Source organism: Myotis daubentonii, chromosome 16, assembly GCF_963259705.1.
Source record: "Myotis daubentonii chromosome 16, mMyoDau2.1, whole genome shotgun sequence".
Lineage (NCBI taxonomy): Eukaryota > Metazoa > Chordata > Mammalia > Chiroptera > Vespertilionidae > Myotis > Myotis daubentonii.
Genome location: NC_081855.1, coordinates 12,955,453 through 12,979,318, shown reverse-complemented (window position 1 = coordinate 12,979,318; position 23,866 = coordinate 12,955,453). Strand labels below are relative to the sequence as shown.

Genomic DNA, 23,866 nt, shown 5'->3' with positions numbered 1-23,866 from the left:
CCACCATCCTGGGGGTAAAAGGGACCTGGAGTACACCAAGTGCTCAAACAACGGTTGATGAAGTTCCTTGTCATTTTCCTCTTCTGCTAGCCCATCAGTCCTCCAAAAACGCTGGCCCTACGTTTCAAGGGCCTCTTAGAAACTGATTCCAACAGCCCCTGCCCAGTGCTGGCTGTAAATGAGCTCAATGTCTTGTACAGAAGCTGGTGATGCTCAAGGTGTCTCAGAGTAGGCAAGGAGCTATGCGTGTGGGAGGGGGTGCAGGGCTGGCTGGGTCGGATGCTTGGTTTTAGAGGCTATGTGTCCGGGAGTGGAAGACGAGGCTTGTCTGCAGAGCCTGGCTTCCATTCCTAGACTGCTGGGTAGCATGCGGCACCCAGCGGGCTTGGTTTCCGTACACAGGCTGGCCGAGCACCATCGCTGCTCTGCAGCTCTCAGGATCAACTGCAGGGGCCACGCACTGGCCAGTGGGATCGAGATGGGTGCTGAGGATGCAGCAGCATCTAGGAGTGCTGGTGCTGCAGGCATTTTCGCTCAGGCCAAAGCAGCCAAGCCAGTGAGGATCTTTTCCTTGAAGGTTTCTGGGAGGCACTGCCCTGCCCATCTGCTGGCCTCCTAGAAGCCATGGGCCAGTCTGTAGACATCAGGGAAAAGTCAGAACCAGTTCCACATTAGTCATCGGACTGGCTCGTTCCCACCCACTGGCTTCCTGACAGGGCATTGGACCTGTCAGACCGGCACAGGCCCTGCCGTGTGCTCCTGTTGGCCCACTGGGCCAGGCAGACCCCACCCTGTCCCCCGAGGACCACTGTGGAGGCTCCTTAGGTCTCAGAGTGGAATTTTTCATTAGAGTTTAATGGAAGCCAGGTCCTGCCACCTGCTGTGGCATATATATGTGAGAGAGAACAGCATGTATCACCAGCTGATGAACCGGCTAGCAAGTCTGGGAGAATATTCTTTGCTCCCATCTTCTAAGCTCCTTCCTGTGCAGATCTGCCTGCTCTCAGCCCTGGGCCGGGCGCTCAGCAGTCAGCGTGAGGCTGCTGGGTCCCCAGAGTTGTTATCCTAGCCTGCACGTCATTGCGAGGCAGCCATTCTCTTCAACAGCAAGTGATGACTTCCCTCCCGTTCTGTCTCCACCAGAGGATTTTTATCAATATTGATTAATACTGTTTTATGATGGGTGACAAAGGCCATTTTATTTTTTTCTGTAGAAAAAGTGAATCAGTAGCCATGTGAATAAAACAGCAATTTAATTTATGGTTCTACCTTTTAGTGTGGATTAGTAAATATCCCTTTTATTAATAATAAAAAATGGCAACTTCAAATGCTGTTTTGATAACAACAGCAAGGAATACAGTTATGCTATGTGTTGGGTTAGTTGTAAGTCTGATAGTTAGGTTGGGAGAGAGCAGGATGGTTGGGGCTTCCTGCTGGGTGCGGGGTATCCCAGGGGCTGGCACCTGGAGCCCACTGCCTTTGGGAGCGCGTGTCTGTGTAGCAATTTAAAACTATCCTTTCTATCCAGGAAGCAGATGTTTTTGCTTTCGTTTTCCAACATTAGAGTTTATTTTTAGGATAAATGTTTATTTTCCCACAGAATTCAATTTACTTTTTTTAACTTTTTTTTTTTTTTTTTTTTGGTTACATAAGTGATACTTGTTTATTGTAGAAAATTATTAACTTATGGATGGACAAAAAGGAAAAAAAATCACCAATAATCTCATTATCTGGAGACTATAGTTCATGTTTTGGATATAGTCTTCTAAGGTTTTAATAGGCATCTATGTTCTTTAAAAAGAGACTGTACTATGTATACTACTTCGCAACCTGCTTTCCCCCTTTCTATTAAATCTTGAATGTCATTCCATGTCAATAATTATACCTCTTCAGCACAATTTTTCAGGGCTATGTAATATTCCACTGTAGCCAACAGATTTCCTTTTGCTAATCCTGTAGCAAATATTTCTCATTGGTTTCCTTTCCTAGTATGAGTTTTTAGAAGTGAAATTGCTGAGTCAAAGAGTATGTGAGTTTTAAGACTATGTGAGTGGACATTTTATATAGATGAACACACATATATTTCTATTCTTAGTAGAATTGTTAATATCTTCTCCCCACCCATATCAGCAACAAATGTTACAACTTTGTTAATTGCATGAATGAAAACCAAACCCTCTCCTTTCTCTTCTTTTAACTTCTAGTGTGCGTGAGCATTTTAAATGTTTACTGGATATTTGTTGCCTTTTCTGAAGGACCTGCATGTCTGAGGCCCACTTTTTAAAAGTCATGCTTATAACTGTTCTGTTACCGATTTTAGAGACATTTCAATAAGCATATATGTATGTGCTTTCTCATTTGCCACATACATCTCCGTGTAGTTTGTTTTTTGCCTATTATATTTTGTTTTAAAATTTATAATATTATGTGATCTTTAGTGTATCGATTTATGGTTTGTGCTTAACTGTTATGCTTAGGGAACACAGTTCCCAACCCCAGATTACATAAATACCCATACATTTTCATTACCATTTATATAATTTCATTTTACATCAAATCTTTAATTCATCAGGTATCAATTTTGGTGTATGACATGAGTTAGGTGTCACATTTATGATTTTTTAAAAATCAGTTACCCTACTATCACATTGAATAATGTAATTCAAGCATGTCAAACTCGCAGCCCGCGGGCCACATGCCTTGTTTATTTGGCCTGTGTTGGCCTTTGAGTTTGACATGCTTGATGTAATTCATACCCACTGCATTGAAATGTCATTATCACGTACCAAACAATTTCACCTTGTTGTGTCCATTTCTCAGATTCCTAGTGTGTTCTCTCGGGTCTGTCAGTTCTGGCAGGACTGTGAGATGGGCTCAGCTGCCCAGGGGAACAGCAGTGGGTGGTCTGCCCCAGGCTTTGGTGGGAGGAGCAGTGGAGTCCTTCTGGGCTCCTCATCCCAGCTTCACCCAGGGCGACTCCTTCACTTGGCAGTTAGAACTCACCAAGTTTGCCCAAGGGCCTTGCCGCGCCTTACCCACAGCTAACCTATAGATTGTTCTTTTATCAAAGAGAGTTGGTGAAAAAAACTCTGTTTTCTTGGCTGTTCTTATTTGTTTATTTTTCCTTAGTATTTTTAAAAATGTATATATATTAATATGGGGAAAATGGACATTTCTACAATATTGAATGTAATCAGAAGTCTTCCCCTTTGGAATAGGATATGTGTACTCAAGTCTGTTTCTGATCCTGTAAAACAGTATTTGTCCATTTACTAGTAGGTCCTGCATAATTTTGGTTTTGATTTTAGGTAATTTGTCATTGTCATTCCTATGGCCTTGATGATTGGAATCTTTTGTTAAGTTATATTTTTTTACTCTTTATTTCTGGGATATAAGGAAGTTATTGATTTTTATATAGTTATCTTAGCACCTTCACAACTATCTCATTACTCTTTTTTTATTGTTGACACAATTACAGATGTCTCCCATTTTCCCCTCTTTGCCCCCCCTGCACCCAGCCCCCGGCCACCCCTCCTCTAGCCTTCACCACATTATGCATATATGCTCTTTGACTAATCTCTTCACCATCTTATATCCATTCTTCCACTCCCCTCCCCTCTGACATCCGCCATTCTGTTCCATGTATCTATGCCTCTGGTTCTATTTTCTTCCGTCAGCTTATTTTGTTTATTAGATTCCACATATAAGTGAGGTCATATGGTACTTATCTTTCTCTGATGGGCTTATTTTGCTTAGCATAATACTTTCCAGGTCCATCCATGCTGTTACAAAGGGTAAGAGATCCTTCTTTTAACGGCCTTGTGGTATTCCATTGTATAAATATACTCTCATTATTTTTAAGTACTTTAAAGTACTATTGGACTTTCCAGGTAGACAATCACATTTTCTGCAAATAGTAATTTTGCTTCTTTCTCCAGTATTTTATATTTATTTTATTTTCTTCAGTAATTGCATTGTTTAGGACTTGTGGAACATGTTAAATATGTGGCAATATGTGGGCATTCATGTCTTCTTATTATCCTCCCTGGAAATGCATGATAATTTGAGATATTGTTCTGTAATCATGTTACATATTGCATAATTTTATTAATATACTTTTTTCTTTGGAGACAAAGTTAAATTTGATTAACTATATTATCATAGTCTTTAAAGATCATCACATGTTATTTTTCTCCTTTTATTTGTAATATAGTCACTCTCTAATTCAGTGGTTCTCAACCTTCCTAATGCCGCGACCCTTTAATACAGTTCCTTATGTTGTGGTGACCCCCAACCATAAAATTATTTTCGTTGTTACTTCATAAGTGTAATTTTGCTACTGTTATGAATCGTAATGTAAATATCTGATATGCAGGATGAATTTTCATTGTTACAAATTGAACATAAAGCATAGTGATTAATCACAAAAACATTATGTAATTATATATGTGTTTTCAGATGGTCTTAGGCGACCCCTGTGAAAGGGTCATTTGACCCCCAAAGGGGTCGCGACCCACAGGTTGAGAACCACTGCTCTAATTTATGCCATAAATACTTATTGAGCACTTACTGTGTTCTAGACAGTGTTTTCTGTGCTGAGTATACATCATAGGATTTCTACCCATGAGGAGCTTTTGTGTTATTTTCTTGAACTTTAATGGATTTTCTAATAGGGAGCTCTCCTTGTTTTCCTGCAATCAATTTTACTTGAGTATAGTTTGTTAACTTTTTAAATATGCTGCTAGTTTTAATCCACTGGGAGTTTTATTTGGGATTTTTATTCATAAATGAGAGCATATTAAATTTTTCTTTTGCTATACCTGTCAAATTTTGATAACGGTGTAAAATGTTGATCACTTTCTACTTTTTCTATGCGATGCTGAGGTTAAGAATTACTAATCCTTGAAGGTTGGAAATAACTTTTCCAGGACTTGTTTTTGGAGGTGGTTTTGACAGTTTTCCAAATTTCTTACAGTTTACTAAAATATCTGTTTTCTATCTTTTTCTGAGTCATTTAAGTAACATATTTTTATACAAAAACAGTTATTTCATTGTGATTTTAAAATTTAATAGGATCTATTTTGAGTTAAATAGTTGTATCTCCTTTATCATTTTAATTTGCATTTCTTTTTTTTCAACCATAACTAGCTTTGCCAGAGTATTTTCTTTCCCAAATTCTGTGGAATTAGTTCTTGGGCTTATGCTTTTCTTTTTTTAGTCATTTTTTTTTTTTTTTAATCCTCACCCAAGGATAGTTTTCCATTGATTTTTAGAGAGAGGGGAAGAGAGGGAAAGACAGAGAGAGAAATATCAATTGGTTGCCTCCTGCACATTCCCTGACCAGAGCCTGGGCCAGGGAGGAGCCTGCAACTGAGGTACATGCCCTTGACCTGAACCCAGGACCCTTTGGTCCACAGGCTGAAGCTCTATCTGCTGAGCAACCCAACTAAGGCTAGGTTTATGCTTTTAAAAGATATTTTTATTAGCCACTGGGACTATGCTGCCTATTAATTCCCAATTATAGTTTACATTCAACTAATACAAAATAATATTGCTTTTTAAAAATTTTAATTAAACATGAACTCCTCCTGATTTTCCTGGGTTTATTTTATTTTCCTAGGTTTTACTCTTCCGTGTTGAAGTAATCAGGATAGGTTACTTTCTGCTGTGGTAACACATGAGCTCCAAACCTCAGTGGCTTAACAAAGACGTTTATTTAAGCTCATGTGAAGTGTGATGTGCGTCAGGGGTCTCCCCAGAATGTCTCAGGGATTCCGCCTGCATCCCCCCTCTACCCTCCACCCTCTTTCCCAGTCTTAGTGTGTGGCTTCCAGTCACTGTGAGAGGTGAAGGGAGTTGGCATACTAGCTCTTAAATGCCTGGGGCTGGAACTTACAGGTGTCACCTCTATTCATATTTCATTGGCTGGAACTAGTCACAAGTCTCCCCTGGATATGCCTGGAGACAGGCATGGGGAGCCTGTACCACAGCTGACTCACCAGGAATGTTCTCTCTCTCGTGTCCCACTGACAGTCTTGGAAATCTTTCTTGTACTCCAGCTCATCACAGTCCCATCTGCCTGCCCGCCCCTCTCTGTGCAGCTACGAGGTCATTCCTTGTCTCCCTCCTGGGAGGGTGGCTATCAATTCTCCTAGATCCCTCAGAGGGGAGCATCGTTAGGATAACACTTTTCTCTTGCTGATACCCACTTCAAAATTAGTTTTTGATATCTCTATATCTCTATCTATATGCATTTTAAATAAACCTTCCTACAGTGGGTAGAGGAGTGATGAGGAGGACAGAATTCTCATCCTACCACACTGGACTGACACCTACTTCATGGAATTATTGCCTGGGTTAAATACGATAATATAATATCTTTAGCATAACCCCTGGGAAATAATAAGCACTCAATAAATTATGGTAATTATCACTTCCCCTGGATGTGCTCAAAGTCTCTTTGTCATGAGGCATTCGTTTCAACCTTATTAATATTCCTAAGTACTGATACTTATAGCTTGACATTGATACCCATTTGTCTTGTTATCTCAGATCAAACCCAGTTTTTCTATGTTTAGTCACAAACATGAAACATGTAGAGATAGCAGTAATGCTGATAGCCTTGCTCATTTAAAACCCATTGCGATTAATAGTTATTATATTACTTAGGAAGGGCTAGGGCTAGGCCAGTGATGGCGAACCTTTTGAGCTCGGCGTGTCAGCATTTTGAAAAACCCTAACTTAACTCTGGTGCCGTGTCACATATAGAAATTTTTTGATATTTGCAACCATAGTAAAACAAAGATTTATATTTTTGATATTTATTTTATATATTTAAATGCCATTTAACAAAGAAAAATCAACCAAAAAAATGAGTTCGCGTGTCACCTCTGACACACGTGTCATAGGTTCGCCATCACTGGGCTAGGCTATTCCACAATAACAAGAACCCTTAACATCTCGATGGCTTCGAGTGCTGACTGAGGGGGGCTGGTCGTAGCCCTTTAAGGATCCACAGGTACGTGTTCCACACGCACTCTGCGATGGCACAGGCAGTCAATGAGGGTGCAGCGAATCATGCACTGGCGCGTGAGGGTTCTGTGAAGGGGCACCCATCAGTTCTAGTCACATTTCATTGGCCACAGCAAATCACCTGACCGACCACACTTGCAGGGGGCCAGGGAAAGGCACTGCCTTCATGGACTCGGAGAGAGGAGAACCTCAAAAGCCACGGCCGTGTCGCCCGTAGCCACGCACTGGGCTGTGTCCTTGATGGGCATTATTTTATGGTCCCATGGCAACACCTGTATGAATTGGGTGCTACCTACAGGCCCACTGTACAGATGGGGAGCAGAGGCGATGGAAATAGCCGGCCAGGAAAGGGGCAGAGCGAGATTTGAGCTGGGCCCTAAGTAGGTCAAGGCAGGACGTGCTCTCCCTCCCCTCCAGGTGGCTCTCAGCGGCCTCAGGGTCCCTCAGGTTCTGCTGTTTAGGTGGCTTTACCAGTAAAATGCTAATTAACTTGTATAAAAATAAAAATGTCACATTTATTTGAGGTAATCCAGTGTCTTGTATGCAGCCTTAACCACAGAGAGCATCAGACGATGGGACATCTGCCAATAGGAAGTTCTCCACTTGGTTTCCTTATTACAGCTTCACCAGAAAGCGTAAGAGAGTCCTTGGAAAGTGTTCTATAGCTCGGTGCTCGGTGTGCAAGGACAGTCATTTCTATGTCTGCAGAAGCCCCTGTCGCCTCCTACATGACCTAGTAATCAAGCAGAGACCTTAGCAAAATAAAGAACATGAGAAGGGCAGCGCTCCGAGCTCTGTCTCCTTGGTGCGATTGCAGACGCACGTGGTTCCACAGCTGCTCATCGTGGAGTGTGTCTGGTGACAGATGCTCCTGTGTAAGCCTGACAACGGCTCTGTGAGTCGGTCTGGATCCTTCCCCCATCACCTGCCCGGGCCTCAGCAGGTGAGTGCGGGCTGCTGCTGGTGGCAGCGCTGGTCAGGGAAGGAGCTGAGATTTGCTCCCGGGTCTGCTGGCTGTGGTCCTGATGTGCTGCATTAGGGGCGCCTCTGTGTCTAACATTAGGGGATGTTTAAGTTTGGGGACATCCGCACTGTTGTAATGTGCAGTATTTTTATAACATTCCCAAAATGTAAGAGCTTGTGGGAGATGTTTAAGATAAGGAAACAGGATACAGAAGTGAGCACAGAGTTGAGACTGCACCGTGTTTTTAAAACGCTGGGAGGAGGCTCCCCGTGCCTGTTTATCTCTGGGAGGATTATGAGTAATCTGAATTCTTGCTGCTTCTACCTTTTAACAATTTTCAAATTCTTGGGGATAAACATGTATTTGCCCTGGCCAGGTGGCTCAGTTTGTCGGAGCATGGTCCTGTGCACCAAAAGGGTTATGGGTTCGATTCCCAGTCGGGACACTTACAGAAGGCAACCAATTGATGTTTCTCACATCGATGTTTCCCTCTCTCTCTCTCTCTCTCTCTCTCTCTCTCTCTCTCTCTCAAAATCAATAAACATATCCTCGGGTGAAGATGAAAAAATAAAAAATAAACATGTATTTTACTAAAAAAAACAAATCAACAAACAAGAAACCCTCCCAGGACTCACAACAAAGAGGTGGATATAAAATGTAGCTGGAATTTCCTATAGTGATGTTGTAAGTTTGGGGCCCTGAAATGTCTAAATAGAAACGTGTTTGAAGCTCTCCTCAGCTTCTAACATGGGCACCGCCTTATCCTTGCACTCTGGGAAGGACATGCTGTCAGATCTCATTTTATCCAGTAAAACCGTCTGATATTAGGAAGTGTTATGCGGAGAACCTTCAGGGCTGCTAGTTTTAAAGACACATTCCATTTTGAGATTTGGTCTGCATGAGCGGGGACGGAGGCCTCGTGGTTCCTGCGACCAGTTGGGGTTCCCTGGATGCAGCGCAGACATGGACTCTGGGTCGTCTGAGTGGAGAGGGAGGTTTGAGGGTGGGGTGGCTCACAGAAGCAGGGGACTGACGGCAGTGCCCCTGCTGCAGGGGGACGGGCAGCCTCTGCGGAGGGCTTGCTTCCCAGTTGCTTTCTGTCGCTGGGTCGCTTGGAGGATTCCCTCACTGAAGAGAGTCTAATTGGTTTCACTTGGACCATGTGACCCCACCATCCCATAGGGGCTGGGAGAGTAGGCAGTTCTCTGGATTGCAAGTCCTCAGAGATGAAGTAGGGGAGAGGCAGTTCCCGAAGGAAAATCAGAGGCGTTTGCCCAAGGGCTGGGGAAGGGACGCTGGCTGCTCACCATGCCCAGATGCCGACCAAATTCCAATCCATGGCATCAAACACCCGACCTTGGTCAGTTTGCCAGGACCTGTGAGTTAGCAGTGATGTAGGGAATGTGTCTCCTGGTGTTCGGAGAAGTCATTTCTCAGCCCTACATATCCAGTCACTTCCACAAAACTATCCCTGGGTTACTTTTGGTCTGTGTCTTCCTTTTCACCCGATTCTCACTTACAGCCTGTTTCTCCACCCGTGACCACGAATTGCAGGGCCCTCCTTGTTTGGGTTCTCGCCTTGAGTCTCTTCCCGGACTTCCTGCAGCACAGGCCAGACTGTGTTTTTGAAGACGTGGAAAGGAGAATGGCTTTTCCTTCTTTATGAAGTCGTGCTCTGTGGGGGGAACCCTGGGACTGGGGAACGCAGCCCACTGTAGACTCATGTTAGAAGAGTCCCAACCTCTCTTTGTATTTAAGGCCCGAGAGGTTCTGCAGGGAAGAAGGCTGTTGGTCATTTGTCTCTCTGAGGCTGCTCTTGATGGTTGTTAAGTGATACCAATTCAGGGAGCTTCAAACAGTAAAGAAACTTGGCCTCAGGTGACGGGTCTGCCCAAGGTAGGAGATCCAGGTGCCTTGTGATCTTTCCGCTTTGCTTTGCGTTGCCTTCATCTCTGTGTGGGCTTTTTCCTCAGACTGGCTTTTTTCATGGTCAACATACAGCTGCCAGCAGCAACTGAGTTCCTTTGCTTCCATGTTTTAAACCAAAAGAGGTGTTAAGGTCTGAATGTTTGTGTCTCTCCAAAATGCAGATGTTGAAACTCGAATCCCCAAGGTGACTGTATCAGCAGGTGGGACTTTGGGGAGGTCCTTGGGTCATGAGGGCATTGCCTCTTGTATGGATTAGAGTCCTTATAGAAGAGGTCCTAGAAGCTCCCGCCCCTATACCTTGTGAGATCACCGCGAGCAGCCACACCGAGAACCGGAAAGCAGCCCTCACCAAATCGGCTGGCGCCTTGATCTTGGACTTCCCAGACCCCAGACTGTGAGAAAGAAGTTTCTGCTTTCTCTATGCCACCTGAATACCTGATAGGTATTCTGTTACAGCAGCTCAAATGGACTAAGACAAGAGGAGCAGCCAGATGGTCCCAGTCATAAGTCCAGAGTCGTTTCCTCTAGTTTAAGCCGATTTATTTCACGTGTTTACCGTTGACCTTAACCCATGTTGAAAGGAAGGGACATGGTGGGCTGATGAAGCTGAAGTCTGCCTCTCTGACCTGGTCGCTGGCAGAGGAGGTAGGATTGTGATGACTGGCTTAGAGCCATCAAGACCCTTCCAGGAGTAGAGGTGGGGAAAGCCCCTTCTACGTCAGGAGGCCTTTAGGGAGGAGGGATGGATACCGGGTCAAAATCAGAGTTCTGTTCACATGGAAGAAGGAGCAGAGCATTCTGGGTGGACATTCAACAGTGTCCACTGTGACTTGGTTGAACACAACATTTTGAGTGTGAAGACCATTTTCTGTGGGTCACCCAATCCTCACACTAGAGTTTGTAGACTATATCATTGGGAATGGAGTTCAGATATTCTTTGGAAATGTTCTCTCCTTTGATCAAACTGTTGCCTCTCCTTTCTGTTTATCAGCATGTTCACATGAGTGTGTAAAGCTTGGTGTGTTGTATTCTAGTTCCGCGTACGTCTGTCTCTCGTAGTCTGGTAGCCCGTGAGTCCCGAGCACAGTGTCTGGAATGTAGAAGGGACTCAGGAATTGTTTGTCAAATGCATTCTCAGAGTTCAAGTCAGATGTCACTGCTTTCTGTCTCCCCTCTGTCGCTTCTCCCTTGTGCATTTTCAGACCTCTGCTTGTTATCGAATGTCGCCGATTTCATCCTGCTTTGATTTCTCAGGGCTGCTGGTTCTGTTTTCTCACCAGGCTGGAAGCTGTGAGTGTTTGCAGGGATCAGCTGACTCCACTGCCTCCTGTCATGTTGCCCACAGTGCTTTCCAAAGAGCAGGAGCAGGTCCTTGCCAGGGATGTATGTGCTGCCCTCACAGGTCTCAGAGTGGATTCTCTTTCTGTCACCACTAAATCGAGGTTTCCCATGCTAAATACTTAGCTGCAGACTTGTAATCATGCCTTCATGAGCTCCAAGATTTTACTATACTAGCAAAAAATATGACACTGCTTTACAGTTAGTCCATAGTAAGTTGTCTTTAATTCAGAAGTATGATTCGCCATTCGCAAGCCATACCTATGCCATTGAATAGATGTGTGTGCTAAGAGGAAAGTGTACACGATGGCAACTTACTGAGTTCATTAAATATCTGTTGATCACCTGCGGTCACAGGTTGGGTTCTGGGAAGTGGATGATGGGAATAACATGCAAGTGCTCACTGTGGAGTGCTCTCAGCATCAGCCCCTGTGGAGGGAGTGAAAGGAAGCAGGTCCAGGCCAGGCAAAGGGAGAAGTTGAGCTGTGATGTCCCAGTGAAGGCCTCGGCGGATGCTCTGTTGGGTTCTGGAGCTTGGGAGGTCTCTTCAGAGTTGTCCTGAGCTTGGGAGGAGGGACAGAGCCTTTAGACCACTGCCTCAGCCAGTCACGGGAAGCATGTGACTGGCACCAGCCAAAGCAGTGCCGCAGGGTAGACACTGCTGGTGGTCACCTGCTGGATCCTGAATAGCTGAGGAGAATGCTTCATTCCTGAGGGGGTCTGGTGTCCACTACACCTACTGTGTGCCAAGTCCTCTGCCAGAAATGTGAGTGTGAATAGGAAAGCAGTGAAATGAGTCGTTATAACAGAGGGTGCTATCTTTGATAATGGGTTTCTCATGGCACCCTGGGAACATAACTGAGTTTGGTTGGCATGGGGTTTGGGAGGAAGTCATGTCAGCTGAGACCCGAGGGGCGAGGCATTGTTAGCAGGCTAAGGAAAGAGGGAATGAGGTGTGTGAATGCCAAGGAATGCAGAATGTGGCTCCTTAAAGGAAGTAAAGTAAGTTGTGTATGTTTGGAAAGTCACTGGGAGTAGGCGTGAGGGTTTTAGGATGGGCGTCTAACTTATTGTCCAAACAGGGCACTTCGGAGAATGATCACGTAATTACTAGTGCCAGGGACAGCAGGTGAAAACCTGGGCAAATTGTGCGGTCACCTTGTTTATAAGGCACGAGTCAGCAGTTTGGATTTTGTCTGAGGACCCATGGTAAAGTATTGATCTTTCCCCACTGTTTTGGGGCTCTGAGCATGGGTGCTGGTGTCCGATTCCCATAAGTTCTGATCTTGCCTCTATCACTTATGAATTGCACAATCACTTGGGCTGTATAAGCCTCACTTGTCTTATTGCAAAATGGAGATATTTTCTGCTTTATGACATTTTAAGTAAATATTACACATAAAGTACTTAAAATAGTTTCTGGGACAGAACAAACCCTCGGTAAGTGTAAGATGCTGCTGTGCTGTTTTAAATGGGAGTGAGCAAGGTCAGGTCTGGGTTTTAGAATGATGACTCTGGATGCCTGGTAGGGAACCAATGAGGGCAACAAGCCTGGTGCAGAGACTGGCTAGGAGACCCTACTATTGACTAGGAGAGTAGATAGATGATACGAATGAGACCAGACATGTAGCCATGAGGAGTGGGGCATGGAGAGGTCCGGAGATCTTGAAGATGTTGAACCAGGGACCTTGGTGGACTTGAGGGAGCAGTAGGAGCTGAAGCTGCTGCTGAAGTTTGGGTTTGAGCAGAGGATGGACGGACATCCCTGCCAGAGTGGGCTTCCCGTGCCTGAGCAGGAGCCTGTGGGACATGCAGAGGGAGAAGTCCAGCGGGCAGCTGGGCTAAGGATCTGGAGCAGGGGTCCTCAAACTACGGCCCGCGGGCCACATGCAAATAGAAATATTGATTTGTTCCCGTTTTGTTTTTTTACTTCAAAATAAGATATGTGCAGTGTGCATAGGAATTTGTTCATAGTTTTTTTTTAAACTATAGTCCGGCCCTCCAACGGTCTGAGGGACAGTGAACTGGCCCCCTGTTTAAAAAGTTTGAGGACCCCTCTGGAGCTTCAGAGCACAGTCCAGGAGACCACGGAGTTAGGAACCAGCAGCAGGTGGGTGAGACTGAAGCACTGACGTGGATAGAGTGCTGAGAAAAGAGGGGGCTGAAGAATGGCCCGAGGGGGTGTCAGGAAATACTAGATGGTATGGAAACCAAGGGAATACATTTTAATTGTAGTGTTACCCTAAGACAGCGGTTCTCAACCTTTGGGGGTCGAACGACCCTTTCACGGGGGTCGCCTAAGACCATCGGAAAACACATATATAATTACATATTGTCTTTGTGATTAATCACTATGCTTTGATTTTGTTCAATCTGTAACAATGAGATTGGGGGTCACCACAACATGAGGAACTGTATTAAAGGGTCGCAGCATTAGGAAGGTTGAGAACCACTGCCCTAAGGCAAAGCCTTGCTCCATCCACTCTTAATTTCCTACTGCTTCTCTACAAATGATCACAAACCTGGTGCTTTAAATCACATAAAATTATTCTCACAGATCTAGAGGCCAGAAGTCCGAATCCAAGGTGTGGGCAGGGCATGCTCTCTGAGGGCTGTGGGGAAGAATCGGTTTCTTCCTGTGGTATAACAAACACCATCTCCTCCTCCGCCTCAGTTTCTGGCACAGAGCTTCAGAACGTTTTGGAATTTCTTGAGTGATGGTCTCATACTCTCTTATGCTAATGAGGTGACTAATGGCGGGCCCCTAGATAACTTCACGATGGGAGCTGGTCCCCAGAAAGACCAATCACAGCATCAAAAGGTTAGAACTTTGGATCAGCCCGACATCCATGGCAGGGAGGGGCGAGAGGAGAGATGGAGTGCAGTTGTGGCTCAGGACTTAGTCCCTCCTGCCTGCAGATTGGAGCCCCCGGTGAACACCCAGACACCGAGGCTCAGTAGAGCTGCCTCGTTTGGGAAGGCACCTGGGTTTCATCAAGAGAGGTCATGGACGCTCAACCTCTCTTCCCACCCCACCCCAGACCTTGACCTAAGCATCTCTTTCATTTGCTTGTTCCTCAGTTATAATCTACATACATGAACATGAAACTGTAATTATAAGTGTGGTGCTGTCGGTGAGTTATGTGAATTGTTCTAATGGGTATTGAACCGGAAGGAGTTATGGGAAACCCTGAATTGTAGCCAGTTGGGCATAATTATGGGTGGTTTGGGGACACCCCAAACTTACGGCTGGCAGTCTTGTGAAGTTCTTTGTTCTTACCGTGTGGGGCCTCCACTAACTGTGGGTAGCTAGTGTCAGGACAGAATCGAATTGTTTCACATCCGGTTGATATCAGAAAGTAGTGTCAGAACTTGCTCTTAGCCTCTGGTGTTGCCAGCAGTTGGTGGTGCTCCTTGGCTTATAACACATCCTTTCAGTCCCTGCCTCTGTCATCACCTGGCATTCCCCGTGTATGTCTCTGTCTCTGGTCTCTTCTTCTTTTTTTAAAAAATATATTTTATTGATTTTTTACAGAGAGGAAGGGAGAGGGACAGAGAGTTAGAAACATCGATCACCTGCCTCCTGCACACCTCCCACTGGGGATGTGCCCGCAACCAAGGTACATGCTCTTGACCGGAATCGAACCTGGGACCTTTCAGTCCTCAGGCCGACGCTCTATCCACTGAGCCAAACCGGTCAGGGCCTCTGGTCTCTTCTTATAAGGACACCAGTCATGTTGGATTAAGGGTCCATGTCCTCCAGTACAACTCATCGTAACTACTTACATCTGCAACAATCCTATTTCCCACTAAGGTCACGTTCTGAGGTGCCTGTAGTAGGACTTCATCAGATGTTCTGGGGAGACACAGTTCAACCCACAGCACCCACGGAGCACACGTTTCCCATTCAGCAAACAGCCTTTATTCTGCCTGCTGTGTGCCACGCTCTGTGGTGGTGGTTGGGAAGCAAACAAAGATGGTTGAGTCAGATTATGCTGCCCTCAAGGGGCTTAGATTCCAGCAGTGAGAACAAGCCAGGACACGCTGCAGGTATTTGAGGCCGGTTTTTACTAATGTCCCACGAGAGTTTGAAAGGTTAGAATTGATTGGGAGGACAGAACTATCGCTTATGGCTTCAGTAGTCAACCAGGATTCTGGGAATAAAGGTGCTTTAAGTTGGACCTCTGAGGGAAGCATGGGATGGAGAGGAGGGAAAAATAGAAATGAAGTCTTAAGAGAGCAAAGTGCATTACAGCAGAGGGGACATGCCGATCTAAGAGACTAACCTGGATGTGTGTAGAATTTATTCTTCAAAAATTATTAACTCAAACTGTGGGGCATCTGTAGATGGAACACTATTGAATCAAATCTGAATGCGCCAATACACAGCCACCCCCAAGATACTCTGACCGGGGAAAGAGCAAGACACAGACCTCGTGGGTGGTATTCCACCCCATTTCTGCAAAATGTGAATAGGCTCCCAAGCAGGTATAGTTGCCATGCTCATGAATGCATCGAACATCTCTGTAAGAATATACTGAATTGCCAACAGTGCCTCTCGGTGGGTGGGAACAGGAGAGGGAGGGAGACTGCATTTCTCATTATATGTGCGAGCTAGTCTCAACTTTTTAAACAGGTTACTGTAGTCCTGCCCGCATAGCATTTCAGTCAGCAGTGGGCTGCAGAGACGATGGTGATCCCAGGAGTGGTGCTGGAGCTGGAAAATTCCTGCCGCTTGCTGACTTCGTAGCTATCCCCGCATTGTGGTGCAGTGCACACTCACGTGTTTGGGCGATGCCAGTGTGCACAGGCCTGCACTGCCAGGCATATGAAAGTACAGCCCACAGAGCGGCAGCAGCCTTTTGCGTCCGTGTTTACTACTGTCACTTGGTTGCATCACTTTCTCTCGTGCTGACTTAACCTCAGGTTGTTTTGTACAGCAACATGCTGTGCAGGCTTCCAGCCTGTACCTCATAGCCTAGGTGTGTAGTAGGTTATACCATTTAGGATTATGTAAATACACTCCGACGCTCTCACAATGACGAAACCACGCAGCGATGCATTTCTGACATATCCCCATCGTTAAATGGCATGTGACTAAGCCACAAGAATGGGTAGCCTGTAACATAGTGTCTAGCTGTAACTTTTGCATTTTGAAATGCCTTATTTCTCTTAACAAACACTGCAGACTTGGAGAAGTGGTGGGCATGCTGTGTTCTAGAACAGTCCCTGCTTGTCCGGAGGACTGCTTTTCTCCACGCACTCATGACACACAGCAGGGTCCATGCAGGGCACCGGGCCTTTGCTTTACTGGGCCTCAGGCTTCCTGACCTCTCCCTGTTGGCCAAGGCTGCAGTCCGGCCGGTCTGCTTAGCCAGCGCTGCTCTTCTCTCGGTCTCACTGTATGAATGTGCATTGCCTGCTGTAAGGCCTACAGAACTCATCTCTCACAGCTCACCAAGCCCAAAGGCATGGTCACAGGAAGGCGGTCTCTGTCCACCAAAACCCACCCGTGGGTGAGCCCCAGAATGCCGCGGGAGCCTGAGGTGTCTCCAGGCCCGTGGTGCGTGTCAGTGCAGTGAGGAACTCACACGCCCTCCCGCCTGAGGCTTACTCGCACCTCAGACCTCAGCTCTTTGGTGTCAGGTTTGGGGATTTCTGCTCAGTGTTCAGAGGAGCAGCTGTGTCCTTCTCCATCGGTTATTGAGTATGTGTTCTCTTTTTATTGCTGGCTAAAAATTTAATTATCCACAGCAGTGTCTGCCAGACTCTCCTGATGCCTCTTTTTGATCTGTGCTGTCAGATTGGGGATTTCTTTTTGATATTCGCAAGAGCAGCCGCTTCCTTCTCTGTCAGGGTCACTGATTCATGGTTTGTCTTTTTATTGCCAGCTCAGAGTAATTAGTCACCGCGGTGGCTGTGCTTTCCTGTGCCCCGTTGTGATAAGCCTCATGTTTGTACCCTGTCCTCGTTGGGGCCTTCCAGATTCCGGTCCACCTCCTGCGGGGGTTGGGGCATGCAGTCACACCCCGTCATGTCATCGTACAGAAACCTACCAAGCTTGTTTTGGTCACTTTTCTGTACCTTAAGCAGATACAGATTAATCCCTTACTTGAAGTGAGGCTAGAGTGAAAGACAAGGATGCTTATACACACATACACACATATGTGTGCATACACAGGCATATATGTGCATACTGATTAAGTCTTCATTCACCTGGTACCCTGCTTTACCTAGATACCTTTCTTATTTTCTCTATTTTACCTCTTGCTTTTATTTTTATATGGATTTGTTCTTCCTCTTTACTTTTTTTTTTTTTAAACAACAATAAAAACCTCCTTTACTTTCCACAGATCTTAAGTGGTGGGTGTTGTAAGCCCTGGCTCACTGTTAGGGCCGGATTCTTATGAGGAAATTGTTCCCCTTCCCTCCACCCTGCACCCCATACACTGCAGCGCAGCCCTGCACTCCACCCCGCACACTGCAGTGCAACCCTGCACTCCACCCCACACTGCAGCGCAGCTCTGCACTCTACCCCTCACACTGCAGCGCAGCCCTGCACTCCACCCCACACTGCAGCGCAGCCCTGCACTCCACCCCACACTGCAGCGCAGCCCTGCACTCCACCCCACACTGCAGTGCAGCCCTGCACTCCACTCCACACTGCAGTGCAGCCCTGCACTCCACCCCACACACTGCAGTGCAACCTTGCACTCTGCCCTGCACACTGCAATGCAACCCTGGCTCCATTTCCAGTGACACCCTCCCTGCCCCACCTCCCATCTTTTCTGTTTATAGAGAAGTGAGAAGAGGCTCTGCTGCAGGTGGCTCTTTGATTTTTAAAAGGATCATGTGGAGGTTGAGGGAAGGTCGGGTGTGGGGGGAGACGAGTTGGGAGAGCTGGGGAACTGAACACAGGTTTGAGATGGTCTGTTAGGCAATGAGGAGAACTGGAGGCAGCTGAAAGGATGAGCGAGGTTCCAGGTGTGGTTGTTTGGACCCGAACTTTAGCTGCTGTCTATGGGTTAGATTGAAAAGGGAGGGGCAGCCTCAAATGAAGGCAGGAGGCCAACAGAGAGAATGTCAAAGGGTAGATCTGGGGTTGAGCTTCTGGAGTTTTAGGATATTTGGGTGGCTAGGTAACGGTTTTCTTTTTTTCTTACTGTACCTCTTTTATTTATCTTGAAGCTATGAGTTTGAGCAAGGAGACAGTCTTCCCCAGTTAAAAAGGTATACCAGTGACCATACACCCCTTTGCTAAAACGGCTGCATAACCTTTAGAGTAAAAGAGGAGGAAGTTTTAAATTAATGTGAGTAGAATGTGATGTGGGACTATATAAGGGTAGTGATGACATATATCCATCTCTATGATTCTAATTAGAATAAATAAGTCATAAAAAGTTCCTGAATATGATAAACAGCTATGAAAATTGGAAAGCTTAAAACTGTCATTATTTTCAGTTATGATTTTTTCTATAGAAAAATCCTAAACCCTGCAAATAATAATTAGAATTAGTAAGAGTTTATCAAGGTTGCTCCATTCAAAAGAAACGAAGAGTGAATATATAGTATTAGATACAGTGGACTTTAGATCAAGGAATACAAAGACATTACATAATGATAAAAGGTTCAATCAGCCAAAAAGACATAATGAACCTCAAGGAGTATGTACCTGAAAACAGAGGTTGAAAACACAGGCAGCAAAAAGTTACCGGACTAGGAGGAGAAGGAGGCAAATCCACAACTATAGGTGGGGACATCAACACTCCTCTCTTAGTTTTTGGTAGCATTAGTGGCCAGCAGGTCAACGAGGATGTAGACCAGTGGTTCTCAACCTTGGCTGCACATTAGAATCACCTGGGAATCTTTTGAAAATCCTGATTTCTGGGCCTCATCCTCCGGAAATTCTGTTTCTTTGTTACTAATGTTGTGGCCCCACCCCATAACAAAGAAACAGAATTTCCGGAGGATGAGGCCCAGAAATCAGGATTTTAAAAAGATTCCCAGCTGATTCTAATGTGCAGCAGCCAAGGTTGAGAACCACTGATGTAGGTGAACCGAAAAACACTGTAAACTAGCTGAATCTGCAGTCAAATGCTCTACCACTGAGCTATACCCCCGCACCATCTAGCTGAATCTGGTTACCATTCAGGGAACACTTCATCCAACAAGAGAATGCATACTCTTTACAAGTAAGTGCCCCTGAAACAGTCACCAAGGTTGGCCATAAAGTAAATCTTAAATTTAAAAAAAATTTGAAGTCATACAAAATATATTCTCTGACGATAGTAAAATTCAACTAGAAATTAATAACAGAAAGATAACTAAAATATCCAATGTTAAATAATTCATGGACCAAAGAGGGAATTCCTTGGGAAATTTAAAAATATTTTGAATGAAAATGAAAATAAAACACATCAAAATTAGTGGGATGCAGCTAATGCTCCGAGGGACAGTAATAGCATCAAATGCTTACATTAGAAGAGAGCTGTAGTCTCTAATCAATCATTTAAGCTCTCGCCTTAAGAAAATAGAAGAAGGGCTGGCTGGTATGGCTCAGTTGGTTGAGTGTCGTCCCATACACCAAGAGGTCTCTGGTTTGATTCCCAGTCAGGGCACATCTCGAGGGGGTGCAGGAAGCAGCTGATCAATGTTTCTCGTTCTCATGGATGTTTCTATCTCTCTCTTTCTCTCCCTTCTCTCTCTCAAAATCAAATTTAAAAAAAAGTGTTAAAAAAAAGAAAATAGAAATGGAACAACATAAACTTAAGTCAATCAGAAAGAAAGAAGTAATAAAGAGGGGAATGGGAATTACTGAAACAGAACCTTGCAGAACAGTTGACAGGATAAATGAAACCCAAAGCTGATGTTCTGAAAAGATCAGTAAAGTTGGTGGAGCCAAACTGATTATGGAAAAATAAGACAAGGCACAGATGACTAATATCAGGAATAAAAGAGGATACCACTACAGACCTGACAAGTCATTAAAGGATTAAAAAATACTACAAACAACTCTTCAGATAAATTGGATAACTTAGATAAAAATGTACTAATTTCTTGAAAGCTAGAAATTACCAAAACTCACCAAAGAAGAGATAGATAATTGAAATAGTCTCATATCTATAAAGAAAGGAAATACTTTCCAAAAACAAAATTCCACGCAATTTCACTGCTAAATTCTGCAAAACATTTAAAGAGATAACAAATTCTACACAATTTCTTTCAGAAAATAGAAGGGAACCTTTGCAGCTAGTTAGTGGGGCCAACATTACCCTGATAATAGCGAGACATAGACATTACAAGAAAAGGAAACTATATCCCAACAGCCCTCATGAATGTAGGTGCAGAAATCTTGAAAATATCAGCAAATCAAATAAACACCATATAGAAATAATAATGTACTGTGACCAGGAATATCCCAGAAATGTATGGCTGGTCAAGATTCACAAATCAGTCAATACAACCTCCCACATTAAATGATTGAAGAAGAGAGAACAAATGTTCACAAAAGCATATGACAAAATTTAAAACCCACTTATGTTAAAAACACGAAACTAGAAATATTAGGAATTTAAATCTGATAAGGGGTATTTAGGAAAACTCTACAGCTAACATCATTTTTAATGGTGAAAGACTGAATGCTTTTCCCTTACGATTGGAACCAAGGCTAGAATGCTGTCTTTCATTTCTATTTAAGTTGGTGCTAGAGAGCCTAGTTAGTATAATAAGTCAAGAAAAAGATAAGATATACAGATTACAGAGGAAATAAATCTGCCCTATTTGTAGAAGACATGGCTACTAAGGAATCTATGGGAAAAACTCCTAGAACTCATAAGTAAACTTAACAAACTCTCAAGATGCAAAGTGAGCACATAGAAGTCAATTGTACTTTTATATACTTTCAGTGAGCAATTGAAAATGAAATTTAGGAAAACTTAGAGATAAATCTAAAAACAAAACATACTCTTACCTTATGATCCAGAAATTGGGCTCCTATCCAAAGAAATTGAAAACATATGTCCATACAAATCCTGCACATAGATGTTGATAGCAGCTTTATTTATAATTGCCAAAATTTGGAAGCAACTAAGATGTCCTTCACTAGGTGAATGAAACTGTGGTGCATCTAGACAGTGGAATATTACTCAGCACTGAAAAGAAATGAGCTACCACATCATGAAAAGGCATGGAGGAACTTAAGTGCATTTTACTAAGTGGAATAAGCCAATCTGCAAAGGCTACATAATATATGATTCTAATTATACGATGTTATGGAAAAGGCAAAACTGTGGAGACAGTAAAAAAAAAAAAAGAATCAGTGGTTGCCAGGGATTTGTTGGAGGAAGAAGGGATGAATAGGCAGAGCACAGAGGGCAGTGGAAGTACTCTGTATAATACTATAATACGTACATGTCGTTATACATTTGTCCAAACTCATAGAATATACAATACCAAGAATGAACCCTAATGTAAACTGTAGCCTTTGGATAATAATGGTGTATCAGTGTAGGTTCATCATTTGTAACAAATGTACCTTTCTGATGGGGGATGGTGAAAATGGGGAGGCTATGCATTTGTGGGGTGGGGCTATGCGGCAAATCTCTATACCTTCCTCTTAATTTTGCTGTGAACTTAAAGCTGTTCTAACACACACACACACACACACACACACACACGCACACACACACACAGAGGGTGGGGCAAAAGTAGGCTTATAGTTGTGAGTATGCAAAACAATTTTTCTTGTATTAGTTATTAATTATTGTATTTTCTATATGAACAACTGTAAACCTACTTTTGCCCCACCCTATGATACATTCTTTTAACTAGAAGCCTGGTGCATGAAATTCGTGCACTCAGGGTGTGGGGGGGGGGGGTCCCCTCAGCACAGCCTGCTCCCTCTTGCAGTCCGGGAGCCCTCGGGAATGTCTGACTGACAGCTTAAACCGTCAGTCGGACATCCTTAATGCTGTCGCGGAGGCGGGAGAGGCTCCCACCACTGCCACTGCGCTCGCCAGCCGTAAGCCTGGCTCAGGGCTTCTGGCTGAGCAGTGCTCCCTGTGTGGGAGTGCACTGACCACCAGGGGTCAGCTCCTGCATTGAGCGTCTGTACCCTGGTGGTCAGTGCACATCATAGCGACTGGTCGTTCTGCTGTTAAGTCAATTTGCATATTAGCCTTTTTTATATACTAGAGGCCCAGTGCATGAGTTTATGCACCAGTGGGGTCTCTTGGCCTGGCCTGCGGGATTGGGCCGAAACTGGCTCTCTGACATCCCCCAAGGGGTCCTGATTGGAAGAGGGCACAGGCCAGCCCAAGGGACCCCACTGGTGCACGATCAGGACCGGGGAGAGATGCAGGAGGTTGGCCAGCTGGGGAGGGACCGCGGGAGTGCTCCAGGGCGTGTTTGGCCCATCTTGCTCAGTCCCAATTGGCCAGACCCCAGCAGCAAGCTAACCTACTGGTCAGAGTGTTTGCCCCTGGTGGTCAGTGCATGTCATAGCAAGTAGTTGAGTGGCCTTAGCATATCATTATCATATTATGCTTTGATTGGTTGAACTGCTGACTGGACGACCAAACACTTAGCATGTTAGGCTTTTATTATATAGAATCATAATAAGTCTTTGTTCTTTCATCACCACATGGGTACATTCACCAAGGTGCTGTATAGTGGGGTAAGTGAGGGTTGACTGATAGCAGTTTTATTTTATACCAGTGTAATAGTTATGAAGACATGAGGGTGTGTCAGTCTGGGACAGGAGTCCATGTTCCTTCACTTGTGACAGTTGAAGACAGAAGATCAGCTCTAAGGCTTCTCAGGCGGGGTGCATGTCTCTTAGCCGTGAGGACGAGGAAGGAGTCATAAGAGTTTTTTATTTATTTTTTTATTGATTTCAGAGAGGAAGGGAGAGGGAGAGAGAAACATCAGTGATGAGAGAGAATCATTGATTGGCTGCCTCCTGCATGTCCCCTACTGGGGATCAAGCCCAGAACCTGGGCATGTGCTCTGACCGGGTATTGAACTGTGACCTCCTAGATTATAGGTCGATCCTTAACCACTGAGTAACACCAGCCGGGCATCATAAGTGTTTTAACTGTGGTTAACTGCCCTCATCGTTATGGTCTTTCCAATGTGTCCATTAGATTTTAGTGTGGAAGTTGAGAAACTGTTTGGTATGGATGACAGTCTCACCAATCTGGAAGATTTAGGGTTTATTTGAATAGATAGCCAAAATAGAAACAGCAACATTGTAGGCTAACAGAAGGTTCTGGTCACATCTGACCCAAATGAAAACAGGGTAGTTGTGCAACTCAGCAAGGATTGAAAGCAAAAAGCAAAAGTGTAGGCATAGGGATGAGCAGGGCTGTGATGCCTCCAGGTGTTTGCATTTACCTGGAGATCCGTGATGGAGGACAGCATTCCTAGTGCAGCTGAGGTTGAGACTGGGTTCTTTTGTTTGATTGGTTCTTGGTCACAGGGCAAAAGGTTGTTCACATAAAGCTCCAACCCTACCTTGAGGCTAGTAATTTTCATGGCTCCATATATTCGGTCATCTCAGTCCTGATGTCTTCAAGGCAGCATTTCATTGCATTGTATATTATG

The 23,866-nt window shown here is 44.6% G+C and overlaps 1 protein-coding gene across 4 annotated transcripts in view; it reads left to right on the top strand.

Annotated features, from left to right (window-relative positions):
• The window catches only part of ARHGAP44 (Rho GTPase activating protein 44), a 188,658-nt gene that overhangs the window by 4,399 nt on the left and 160,393 nt on the right, over nucleotides 1-23,866 (top strand). The window lies entirely within an intron of this gene.